This window comes from Saimiri boliviensis, chromosome 2 (assembly GCF_048565385.1).
Source record: "Saimiri boliviensis isolate mSaiBol1 chromosome 2, mSaiBol1.pri, whole genome shotgun sequence".
Classification (NCBI taxonomy): domain Eukaryota; kingdom Metazoa; phylum Chordata; class Mammalia; order Primates; family Cebidae; genus Saimiri; species Saimiri boliviensis.
In genome coordinates this window covers 192,320,752-192,330,010 of record NC_133450.1, presented here as the reverse complement: position 1 = coordinate 192,330,010, position 9,259 = coordinate 192,320,752, and positions in this window count along the sequence as shown.

The window sequence follows — 9,259 nt, the reverse complement described above, 5'->3', positions numbered from 1 at the left end:
AAATCTGTCCAGTTATATAAGCTACACCCAGTAGCTTCTCAGAGCAACCAGACATAAAAATCTAAGCCCTTACCTTAGCCTATAAGATCCTAGGTATCCACAGCTGCCCACCCATCCTCCCTTATTTTTCTATCTCCTCCTACGCATACTCTTGCTCCAGCTTCCACCAGCGCCCTTCTGCCCCTCAGCCACAGCAAACTACCTTGCAGTCAAGGCTTTGACATTTGCTGTTCCTCCTTCAGGGACACTCTTCCCCAAGATCTTTTGCAAGCCCACCTCCTTTCCATTGTTCAAATGCAACAGGATGTTTGATGAGGATTTTCCTGTTTGGGAACGTCAACTAAAGCCCAGATGTGATAACAAACAGGCTCTAAGCATGCCACCCCCTCAGCTGTCCACCATGGTGCCAGATTCCTCTCCCAGGGCTCATCCTGGGAGGTGGCTATCCCTATCAGATCTATCCCTACAAGGCTTCCCCCAGCCCTCCTTCCCAATCTTCATGAGATGGCTGCGAAGGGAGAAAGAGGGGAGTTAGGGTGAGATGCATCTGTCTTGTGGAAAGTGCCCTGTTTATAATGAGGAGTGACCCCTCCCAGCTAAGCCAACTATTGGGGAGACTCCAGAGAACAGACATAAAGCAGGAGGTCCCTAGAAGAAGGGACAATGGGCATGCTGTCCCCTTCAAGTTGGATATTATTTGTTGATCTGCCCTTGAACTCACCTGGTTAAGTAGGAGATAACTGGAATTATTTCAAGGTGAATATAGGGGCAGAAGGGGAGCTGCCTATACAAAGCCCCACAGTTGCCCTGGCAAGAGTGGAAGAATTTCCGATTGGGCTCAGGGAACATTGCAGAAGGTGGTTTGGCTTGGCCCCATGAGTCCTCCAGAGGACTGACCAGCATTTGAATGTCTGCCACAGTGAGGACATCAGTGGCCAGTGTTAGCCGGAGAAGCAGTACCAGCCAACCCAGAAGGGACTGCAGCTGTGGCCAGATGAGTAAGACATTTTTCCAGTTTCTTCTCCTTCTGCCCACCTCAAATACACAGGAAGGGCTGGGCCTTGAAGAAGGAGGGGGAGTGGATATCTCAGACCCAGATCATACCCTTTTTCCACTTTCATTTCTAGAAGACAATATCCCAGCTCAAGAGTGCTCCATGTGAGGGCAAGAGAAGGGAAAAGAGATTTAAATGGAGTTTGAGATTGAAATCTTAAAGACTGGACTTTTATTAATCACAAAGTTATGGAATCCTCCTGTGTCTGTCCTGGACCTGTTTGCCCTCAATCTTTCCCACCCCTGCTATGTATTGGTGCTGGGACCTGATTCCCGCAGGCTGTGCTTCCTTGGGTCACTTACTTCTGGCCATGTGGTCAAAGGCACGCACAGGTGAGGGACTGGAAAACAGGAGGAAAGAAAATAATCAAGGTATTCATTGTCCACCCTCCTGTCTCCAGTGGAGTTTCTGACTGTGGGTTCTGATGGTCCAGATCTCACTCTTTACTCCTAGTTTCTGAGCTCCGGTCACACATCCTCCTCCATTTGCTCCTCTTCTGATAATATCTGGGTAGTCTTACTGTCCTCTGTTCAGTTTCTCACCTTTTCCGTCAACCATGTAACTAATTGTCTGCATCAAATTATCTCTGTTTCAAATACTCTTTTTCCCCTTATATACAGGGTTTCGTTCTGTCACCCAGGCTGGAGTGCAGTGGCACCATCAGAGCTTATTGCAGCCTCAAGCTCCTGTGCTCAAGCAATCCTCCTGCCCGAGCCTCCTGAACAGCTGGGACTACAGGCGCATGCCTCCACACCTGGTTAATTTTTAAAATTTTTGTAGAGATGTGGGTCTCACAATGTTGCCCAGACTGGTCTTGAACTCCTGGCTTCAAGCGATCCCTTCCTCAGCCCCCCAAAATGCTGGTATTACAGGTGTGAGCTACTGCACCTAGCCCTGTTTCAAATCCTGAAACTGCTGTTTGTCTTTTGGATGGACCTTAACTCATGTACTTCACCAGAGGTCTATAAAGGTCTATGCTCTGAGAGACTATACTATAGGGATAGCATAGTTGAGATAGAAATGGCAAGAAATCAAATGGTTTCATATATATACCTCAATCAAGACATCTTAATAAGCCAATGACAAACATCTCAACTCAAATGTCATCTCTTTAGAAGGACTTCTTCACGTGGGCGAAGGCAGCACATCCCTCTCCCAATCACATTCTGCCCCAATACCTTTGTCTTCTTTTGGCAGTTTTCAGTACCTGAATTCATCTTTTTTTTTCTTTTTTTTTTTTTTTTTTTTTGAGTCGGAGTCTCTCTTTGTCACACAGGCTGGAGTGCGGTGGCATGATCTCAGCTCACTGCAACCTCTGCCTCTCGGGTTCAAGCGATTCTCCTGCCTCAGCTTCCCGAGTAACTGGGATTACAGGTGCACGCCACCATGCCAGCTAATTTTTGTATTTTTACTAGAGATAGGGTTTCACCATGTTGGTCAGGCTGGTCTCGAACTCCAGACCTCATAACCCGCCCACATCGGCCTCCAAAAATGCTGGGATTACAGGCGTGAGCCACCGCACCTGGCTCCTGAATTCATTTTATCTGTTTATTTGTTTGCATGTTTACTATCCGTTTCTTCCCACTGGAATATAAGAGAGTTGGGGACAGTCACATGTCTTTTTCTGTACTCCTATGTCTTCACTGCATCATTATTAACTGATTGACCAGCGTCAGGGCCTGATTGAATGGAATGTAATTCACCCAGCCACTCTTGGCCTGCAGCTCAATGTGATAGTTGGATGTTGCTTTGGTTGCCAACCCTTAAGGACGAGGTGAATGCATTGCATTATGTTTGCCTTCTTGGAATTGCACATGTGGAAGAGTGTACCTGGCGTTGTCTGTTTTACTCAAAGGGTGGAATGCAATGAGCATCACTTACTTTCCTGTTACTATTTCTTTCTTCTACAGTATTCTCTTTTCTTTGAGGAACTGTTCCTGTCCCACCTATGAAACTATCTAACAATGCAAAATTTGGGGAGGCAAGCAGATTTTCCATACTCTTAAATTTTCGTTTGTAGTTAGTGAGCAATCCAGATATTTTCTTTATTTTTTGCATCAGTTTTTGTCAGTACATTTTCATAGCAGATTATCCATTATATCTATGTTTTAAAAATCATATTAGTAAATTATATGAGAATCTTTTAATTTTTAAAACATCTTCTGTGTCAGTCGTTTCTAGCTTTTTCATTACAGTTTTGTATATGTGTGCTTTTCTTTCTTTTGCCGGAAGTCTGCTTCTCAGACTTGCCAGAGGTCTTCTTATTTTTTGTTTGTTTTCAAATAACCAAACATCCCTTTTTAAAATTTATCAGGTTTACTGTGTTTTATACACTTTGGCCAATTCATTTTTGCTTTTTCTCTTGCTGACAAAGGATCAAAGATGTTAAAACACGTCGTATCTACTGTGGTTGCTCTAACTGGAGCCAAAAAGCAATATAGAACTATGTGGAGGATGGGGCCTTGACTGAAACTGATGATGAGGAGTGGAAGGCTGGACTGCTAAGTGGGATTGTAGTTGATGCCTCTTGCATCTGTTTCACACCCATTTAGCCCATCTCTGATTTCATTCATACCTGTGACAGATCGTCTGACTCACCTCCTGAGGCTGGTGCTCTACCTCAAGACTCACACCTCTTGTCTTTCTCCATTCTGTGCCAGGGCCTTCTCCTAATACCAGGAAGATTTCCAGGCAGGCTCAGCTCAGAAGTGCAGAGGAATTCATATCCTATGGGCAACCCTCAACCAATGCACAATGGTGGCCAATGAACAAATGCTCCATCCTCCTCTCTATTGGGTAGGCACTTGTGGGGCATTTCTGCATACTTCTCAGAGGTCCTGGTGGGATGGAGCTCTTGTTGTTGACAACAGTGACCTCACAGTGTGTCCACTGATGGATTTTTCCTCCATCTCTGTTTTACTCTCCCTATCTCCATGCCTCTTCATTCTGGGATCACCTGAACTAAGTCCTTGTCTCAGGCTCTGCTTTGTGGGACACTAAAACACTCATTACCACTGCCTGGGAAATATTTGAAATGAACACAGAATAGGATTAATTGTAGAACTTCTAAGTCGGCTTCTCTCCTGCTTGGAGAGATGTCTGGCAGAAAACTACAGAGCGCAGATGAACAGAAAAGTCTGTGCTATTTAACAGCTGTCACACTTGAGACCAGGCAGTTTTGCTGTGGGCATCTTAAATAAGCACAGCACTGTAAGAAGAGGCAAACGTTCTTGAACTATAAGAAAGCACTGTGGCATCAATTGGCAGAGAACTCTCTCAGTGGTAGCTGACGTGGTTTGGGTGACAGGACCACCAGAACATCTCTTCAAGGTCACCATGACTTCAGCAGGGTGCCCCAAAACACCAGCTGGGCATTTACTGTCAATGAAGTGTTGACACCAGGGAGGTGAATCTGGCCACAGGGGACATCCCGGAATTCCCTTCTCCCAGAAGGTACCCACAGATAAACAATGAGTTGAACTAATTCCTGGGCAAATAGAAGTAACCCTAGAATATTTGAAGGGAGAATTTATGAAGAATATTTGAGAAAGAAGAAGATGACTCTGTGCTAATTTTATACCTAGAGCATCAGCCCTGTCATTCAAGTTTTAGAAGAAACACAAACCTGTTTTACCATCACAGTTAAGTCTGAAATGTATTTTACAACCATATTATTGACAATTATTCAGCCATCATTTCCCAAAATTCAGTCAGTTGTCTATCATCTTGACGATGTATCATTTATACTATTAGTTACCTAATACGTTCCTTTCAACCAACCCACTTTTTAAAACTTAAATGCAAATAAATGTGAAATTATAGATTTAGTATCTATCTATATTTTTCTAATAGCTATTGAAATATATAACTGTTAAAGTAAAAACGATCTCAACCCATATGTGGTATATATATTACACATCGGGAAAAAATAGATTTGTACATAACCACAAGTTACCTGACTTTGTTTCTCATCAGATTTCTAGATGAGGTCCTCTGCTTTGTGAGATACTAATTCTTGGTTAATTTCCATTTGGTTATAATCCTTCCACAAAGTCTGTTTTTCAGAAAAGGTACCTGGATGCTATAATTCTGACTTTTGACATTTCTGAAAGTGTCTCTCTTTATTCCCATACATGAAAGTTTGGTTGGCTGTGGAATTTTAATTCTTAATCCACAGGATTAGTTACACATTACCCCATTGTCCTCTAATTTTTCATATTTCAAATGAGAACTCCAAAGCCAATTTGAATTGCTCTCTATGTAGAGTGTATAGGATTTTTGTTATTAGTAAAATGCATATATTTTACCAGAAATGTTACATAGGTGGATATTTTGCAACAATTCTGTCCAGGACTCAGTGAATCATTTCAATCCATAGACTAAGCTCCTTCTTTAGCTCAGGAAATTTTCTTTTCTTTCTTTCTTTATTTAGATTTAGATTTAGTGTCTCATTATGTTGCCCCGCTCGTCTTGAACTTAAGGGCTTAAGTGATCCTCCTGCCTCAGCCTCCCAAGTGGCTGGGACTACAGGCTCGAGCTATCATGCCCAACTTATTTTGTTCATTGATACTCCTCTTCTATCCAATATTCTCTTTTATTCTATGACTCTTGTTATATAAATATTGAAACATTATGTTGACCTCCTTCCCTCATCTTTATCTCATGAATTTATCTTTTTGTCTATGTCCTTTGAGTAGATTATATTCTTTTGATTTGATCTAACAATTCACTAAATCAGGTTGCAATAGCATATATGCTGTAGTTCTATTTTATTTTGGTGAGCATATAGTCATTCCTTTATTTTTAAGGACTGTTTCTTATTCTCCCAGTATTTTCGTTTCATGCTTCTTTTACTCTCTGAAATTTTACTGAGAATACCAATTTGCTTTGTTTTCTTGTTTGTTTCCAGTGGGGTTGGATGAAAATACAAATCTGAATCCTTAAAAGTTATCTCCTGTTTTCCATAATCATTCCTTCTTTTGAAATAGAAGCCATTGGCTCTGACTGACTGTTGGTTCCCTTTTGGGGGCTTCTAGATCTCCTCTGATGACTAATTGGTGCTTGTTGTTCTGTACTGACATTCATAAATATGAAAGCCCACACTGAAAAGGTCTGATAGGTCTGGGTACTGTCAGCAACTGCACTGGTCTCTATGAGCTTCTCCCCAGCCTTTTCCCAGCTGATTTGTGTTTCCAGCCCCTGCTGGCACTTTCCTGCGGCTATCAGTCTCAGGAGGGACTCGAACACAGGCCTTGTCTTTGCTGCTGTGGTTATAGGATAGCCAATCATAGCGGGTTCATATCTTACAGAAAGTCCGCAAGATTGCTGCTGGATCGGTTAGTTTTTCCTTTTTTAACAGTGGGGTTACAGGCTGTTTTTTTTCTTTCTCTGTTGTTTTTATCATTTCAATAAGGTTTGAGGAAGGTATTGTAAGCTCAAACTGTTATCTTGAAGTAAACCCTGAGTGACTTCCTGCTAGATTGGGCCTGATACTGCAGCCTCTGGGGTGCTCTGCCCATAGACCTCCAAGTTCCCACTGCCAGTGTCCACGTGTCTGCCTGAGAAATATTTTTTATTCAAGAAATATTTCTGAATGAGTGAACAAATAAACAAAAACTGGCTTGATCTATCTCAAACATGGATCTGATACCATCTCTTACCTTATTTAAATATTCCCAAGGTGCCCTGCCAGTTGTGAAGTGGCATCATTGTCTGGGGTGAATATCCGGGGTTTGTGTCTCACACCAAGAAGATTAAGGACAGGGGCACATGTGGGTAGGTCAAGGAAAGGAAAGTCTAATAGGCAGAAGGTGAGAGGTGAGCAGCTTTCTCTCTTGAGGGACAGGTGACTGAGGGGGAAAAGCTGGCCTGCAGCTGACTGCAGCAGATTTTATAGGCAGGCTTGAGGAGGTGCTGTCCGACTTAAACAGGCCCACAGATTGGTTTGACCAGGTGTGACGTTTACATAACATGTGGGGAAGGCTGGCCACCCCATCCTAATCTCTTTATGCAAATGGGCTTTCCATTGGGTGGGTGCCATCTTGTCTGCTCCTTACTGTACATGTGGCTGTAAAAGAGAAGGGAAGATGGAGCTGTCATTTTGATCATACCTAGTCCCAAGTAGCCTTTTCCTATTGGCTCAACTGCCAGCATTCACCCGTGTAAGCTTCTAGCTAAGTCTACAGCTCGATTTTACAGGCTGCTCTTTGTTAGAAAAGAACATGATTGATCGGGTGCCGTGGCCAACGCCTGTATCCCAGTCCTTTGGGAGGCCGAGGCGGGTGGATCACGAGGTCAGGAGATCAAGATCATCCTGGCCAATACGGTGAAACCCCATCTCTACTAAAAATACAAACATTAGGTGGGCATGGTGGCACATGCCTGTAGCCCAGTTACCCGGGAGGCTGAGGCAGAAGAATTGCTTGAACCCAGGCGGTGGAGGCTGCAGTGAGTGGAAATGGAGATCACGTCACTGCACTCCAGCCTGGCAATAGAGAGATTCTGTTTTAAAGAAAAAAAAAGAGGACATGATTTTGGGGCTGCTTTTCATTAAAAGGAAAACCTTAGTGAGGATTTCTGTACCCTCACTATCTGCCTAAATGCTTTCTTCTTAGTCCTACATAAGTTGCAGGATAAAGTCTAAATGTCTCATCCTGGATTTCAAGGCCAGCACGATCTCACCTCTATTATTCCACTGCAATGTCTCCCACACTTGATCTTCCCTGCTGCTGTGTGTGGTAGATCTATTTTGCTGGCTCTCTCAACCTTCTATGCCTCCTTTTCAGTCATTGCGAACGCCCATGCATTTTGGGTGGAGGAATTATGCCTCCTGCACAACTCATCTCTGGGGTGGGGGCTGCCACACACAGTCATGGGCATGCAACACAAGTGGAACCAATCAGAGTCCCTTCCAGGAATTCATATCATCCCAGAGGGAGAGGAAGTCTCCTCTTTCCTCCGGAATCACTCTCTGGGGTGGTGGAATCATATAAGCCTAGAGCTGTCTGCAGACGTCTCTGTCGCGTGAATCTTGTCCTCAGTTGGAGGGAAAGAACCATATTCACAGAAAAAGAGAAGCAAGACATACAGACAGACACAACCCCCCGCTCCCCCAACACACACACACACAGAGAACAGAGTGAGTGATCACATTGTCATGCCATGTTGCCTGAGTCTCTGTATCCCGTCCTTCCTGGTTTTGTGAGCCAATACATTTCTAAACACACACACACACACACACACACACACACACACACACACCTTGTGAATTTGAGTTGTGTTTCCTTTATGGACTAATACAAAGTGTCTTGACTGCTTTTCAGTGGTACTGGATTGCTGACAATTTCCAGAATTCCACACTGTCTCCGACTGACACCCTTTACAGGTTCAATAGACACCTTGCGAGGCACATCAAGTCCAGGAGGATTCGGCAAATGCACGGGTGGCTCCTGTGGCCCATTCTCCTTGTTCTCTGGGTTTTTCTTCAGGCTGCTCGATGTGGCCATGTTCAGGTTGGCAGGGGGATTCTCCTTCATGCTCTCTGTCCCTCCCCGACACCTGCTTAGTCCCTCTGCTCCTTTGCACCCTCCAGAGTCTGCCTCCTTATGGAGCCTGGTTCCTGACACAGGCTGGCAGCCTTTGTTCCTCTAGTTCTGTTGCCGGGTAGGGGCTTTAGCTGCTGCAGCCTTTAGATCCTGAGGGTCCACAGTATGGATGCACAGCAAGTCTCTGACAGACCTCTAGCATGATAAAGATGAATTACTTGTGACAAATCTTCCCTCCCTTATCAGGCCTGAGGCTGTGAATCGCCTTCCCAGACCTCAGTCACATTTGAGACACCCAGGAACAGGGTAGAGTGAAGGCTTAGAGACCTTTCCACTATTGTGTTTCAACTGTGTCACAAGACTCGGAGGCCACACATGTCAGGTGCTCAGAGGAGGAAGCGTGAGAAAAGCCAGGCAGGTTCGGGAGCTGGGGGATGTCACAGACAGGCGGGCCATGGGCAGAAGGGCCTGGCCAGCTGCAGAGGTTCAGGCTTTCCCAAGACAGGGTGGGACTCGGATGACACAGCCTTTAAATACTCCCAAGGTGCCCTGCCCCTCAGGAGGAGCCTCCGTGGCCTGCCTGAGTGACCTTGAGGATGTCAGGTTGGCAGCTTCTGACATGGGACGGGAAGGCCTGGGCAGGGACCGATGTTTAGTGAAT